Source organism: Eumetopias jubatus, unplaced genomic scaffold (assembly GCF_037043125.1).
Source record: "Eumetopias jubatus isolate StellerSeaLion01/CBP00866 unplaced genomic scaffold, mEumJub1_p1.0 scaffold_8, whole genome shotgun sequence".
NCBI lineage: Eukaryota > Metazoa > Chordata > Mammalia > Carnivora > Otariidae > Eumetopias > Eumetopias jubatus.
In genome coordinates, this window is record NW_028274814.1 from 979,431 (window position 1) to 983,729 (window position 4,299).

Here is a 4,299-nt window from a genome sequence, read left to right on the forward strand (position 1 = left end):
GGAAGCCTGCTTCTCCCTCTCCCACTCCCCCTGCTTGTGTTCCCTCTCTCACTGTGTCTCTCTCTGTCAAATAAATAAAAAAAAAATCTTTAAAAAAAAATCCTATAAAGAGAAGAATCCAATTTTCTAGAAATAAAAATAGTTACCTAGATGAGAAAGACACTCTAACATTATATGTCTTAATTTTAATTGTAAATATTAAGAAAATACCTAGCTGCGCGGCTGCAAGATGGCGGCACAACAGCAGGACTGTGAGGGTGGTCCGCAGGCGTCTGGGCTCGCAGCGGACGCCTACCCGCTGGGCCGCCTCACGCGTCCCGTGTGTTTAGAGGTGTACGAGAAGCCGGTGCAAGTGCCCTGCAGTCACGTCTTTTGCTCTGCATGCTGCAGCAGTGTCTGAAGCCAAAGAAGCCGGTCTGTGGGGTGTGCCGCAGCACTCTGGCACCTGGCGTCCGAGCCGCGGGGCTCGAGCGGCAGATTGAGAGCACAGAGACTTCTTGCCATGGCTGCGGTAAAAATTTCTTCCTATCCAAGGTCCGGGCACACGTGGCTACCTGTTCCAAGTACCAGAATTACATTATGGAAGGTGTGAAGGCCACCACCAAGGATGCCTCCCTTCAGCCAAGGAACGTCCCAAACCGTTACACCTTTCCTTGCTCTTATTGTCGGGAGAAGAACTTTGATCAAGAAGGACTAGTGGAGGGGCGCCTGGGTGGCTCAGATGGTTAAGCGTCTGCCTTCAGCTCAGGTCATGATTCCAGAGTCCTGGGATCGAGTCCCACATCGGGCTCCTCTCCCTCTGACCCTCCTCCCCCTCATGCTCTCTCTCATTCTCTCTCTCTCTCAAATAAATAAATAAAATCTTAAAAAAAAAAAAAAAAAGGACTAGTGGAACACTACAAGTTATCCCATAGCACGGATACCAAATCCGTGGTTTGCCCCATATGTGCCTCAATGCCAAGGGGAGAGCCCAACTACCACAGCGCCAGCTTCGTAGAGCACATCCAGCGCTGGCACCAGTTTTCTTACGACACTTTTGTGGATTACAGTGTTGATGAAGAGGACATGAGGTGTTGCAGCGCTCCATCTTTGATCAGTGAGCAGTCTCTGCTGTCCGTCTCCTGTTCCAGAGCTTCCATTGTGTGTTAGGCGTGAAACATGTGACTCATACACCTTAAATGTACAACAGACCTGGAAGTGAGCTGTGGTGTTAGGATAGGGTCCCTTCTGACAGAGAAAGAGGTCTCCAGGTCAGAGCCGTCCTTTCCTTTGGGGTCTTCCCTACTGTTCATTCTGTCACATGTCTGGTCTTTCATTGCTCCTCAGCTACTTCGTGGAGTTTCTGCTTCCTCTTCTGGAAGAGAACCCAGCTTCTCCACCTATCCTTGTTTCACACTTGTTCCTCCCATCTGGTGTTCAGGTCCTCTGAGCCAGCCAGGACCTTTTCTGGGTCATGAATAGCACAAATGAGACCAGCATCTTCTCTCCTTGTCCCTGAGGTGTGTGTATCCAATTGGTGATGGAGCTCCTTCTATGCTCTGGAAGTTCTTGTTCGTTGGCCCTTAGCAGCAGCTGCCAAAAGCTGGAGTTTACCTCCTGGGAAACATTTCAAAAGGTCTGTTGGAGTGAATGTTCTGGGTTTAGCATGATCTGATGCTGGAAGTTCTGATTAGTGATATTTTCCTACCACTCCTGCACATCCTTAGAATTAACTGGTTCGGTCTTAAATGCCTGCATGGTGCCTTTTTAGGATAAGGTGTAACCATATATTTTTAGTGAGAATAAGTGTTTCTAGGTTAGGAAAGTTAAACTCCATTTATCCATAAGTGGGGAGGAGGGTCAGCTAAGAGCAGCGTGAGGGCCATAACTTTTTGGTTCTGATTTTCAAACTAATGCCGTATTTTCAAATGACTGAGTCATGTTTACCTCTCTATATGGAGCCTGCTTACATTCTTGTCCTTGAAGCACTAGAAGGAGTCCTCAAATGAATAAGAAGGAAAAGGTTTAGGGGCTCCAGTGGATACTATAGTTAATTTATCTTTTATTTGTTAACTTAGATTAAACTGAGTATTGTTTTTCTATCACAAATGGTTTCCACGTGTAAATCAGTGTGTGAAAACCTGCCTTCTAAAGCAGAGGTTATAGGAACTCTAGTATCACAGCCTGCTATCTCTTTTTGACAAGACACGCTGTTCAGAAGGCAAAACATGTCTCCTGTGAGCATTTCTTGATGGAAACTGTCTACTGGAAGCTTGCTTTTTTAATAGCTCAAGAAACTTGAAGTTCACCATGTTTCACGAATATTAATAAATACAAGGCTAAGAGCTGTCGGTCTAATATGTAGGAGCAGAACCTCTGATTGACCAAAAGGCATGTGGCTTTAGGTTCACTTTTTCTTGTCAGACCTCTCTACACTGAGCATGGAAAGTTTTTCTGGTCAGTGGCTGAGGTTGCAAGTGACAGCGCACTTTGGGCCTGTGTGTAGTGCTGTTGGGGGCCTCTCCCTCTGCCAGTCGGGGCTGCAGATGCCTAGTAACCAGCAAAGACAGGGCCCTTTGGGGGCAAAATAATTTTTTCTAATGTGATGTTGCTTGGGAGGGCCCAAATGTTAAGGTCCATGTCTTCACTGTAATTTCTGGAAAAAGTTCACTCTGACCTCCCTGAATTGAGAGGTCTAAGTTTGGAGGGAAATTTGACAAAGCCTTCATTTGAGGAAACGGATGAGAGTGTGTCCATTTCACTGGTGGTACCCAGAAACCGATTTCCTTGTATTAAGTGAACTTCATATATTTCTAATAAGATGACTTTCCAGAAAGTGAAATTTGTTATGTTCTGGCTTTTAAATGGTGAAATATAAATAAATTTCATAATTTATCCGAAAAAAAAGAAAATGCCTAACAATTGACAGAGTACTGAAGAATGTCTCTCTAAATATATAGATTTAATATATGTTTCTATGCTCTGATATAAAAGTAATTAGTTAAAAACAATTTAATACTTATGTGAAATACGTTCTTCAATTGCTTTTTCTCACATAAACATTTTAAACTGAGCTAAAGAAACTCTTCAGGAAAGAAATTATTGTTATTTCTCTCCTCTTGGATATAAATTCTTAATTATCTTAGACTTATATCTATGGACCATAATAAAAGGTAGTAGGAAGGAACATCAAAGCACATTAAAAGTATAACTACATTTTAAAATAGAAATAAGCATACTATGTCATATTCAGGCACTCAAATCAAATAAGACTGATTCACGATCACTCACAAATCTTGTACATTAATTTGAAACAAGATCCATGTATTTAATAAATGGAAGCTGATTTACATTAATCATGTGGGAAAGTGTGAAATAACTGTAATTAGAAGAATGAAGTATACATTTGTATACGAGATATATATAAATATGTATACCCCCCCACACACACACCCCTTAACAGTTACTGAGAACATTCCCTTTACATTTTTCATTCCTCTAATTATCCCATGGAGTCATTTCTACTGTCTTGGGGACCCCATTCCTTATTCATTAATAACAAACCAAAGACATACTTAATAGATAATTATGTTTCCTAGGATTTTAGCTTTTGCAGTTGATGTACCTCGCCCTATTTTATATTCCCCAAATCATAAAGGTTCTCAGACATATCACTCATCATTATGTCCACCTATTTATGGCTTTAGTGAAATGACTATTATTAGATTAGGGGGACATATCATTTCAAAATATTTATTTTATATTCCCTAGAAATAGTCTGAACAGAAAAATGATTTGTACAACTATGAATATCAGCATAAAGCAAATAAGAAAAATCACTTATATCACACAAATTTTAAGTATTCAAATAAATGACATGCAAGTTTAACTTATTCTACTTTCCTACAATGATAGCTATCATACTGAATAAAACACATTTCACATATCATGTCCAATAACTTATTTAGGTTCATAACACACATATATACACATATATTTACATACCACCTTTCCCAGTTTATAATTTTTAATTTAACTGTGATAAAATTGTACATGTCCTCATTTACACAGTACAGAAATAACTGTTTATACACCAGTGTCACAATTACTGCAGGCATTCTGATATAAGGATGAAAGAATCTATAGTTTTACAGATGCCACCTAAACATTTAGGTGAAAGATGCACTACAAAACCAATACTATATTCCTTGAAAAAAATCATGTGCAGAATAGTTTTCCATCTATACCTCTCTTGTGATCATTTTAGGTAGACAACTAAACATCAATCCGAGTTTCCTTTCTCTATGTATTGTTACGTGT

The 4,299-nt window shown here is 40.2% G+C and overlaps 1 pseudogene; it reads left to right on the forward strand.

Moving 5' to 3' along the window:
- Window positions 1–229: 229 nt before the first annotated feature.
- LOC114222442 (E3 ubiquitin-protein ligase RNF114-like) lies at window positions 230–1,100 on the forward strand (annotated as a pseudogene).
- The last annotated feature ends 3,199 nt before the right edge of the window (window positions 1,101–4,299 follow it).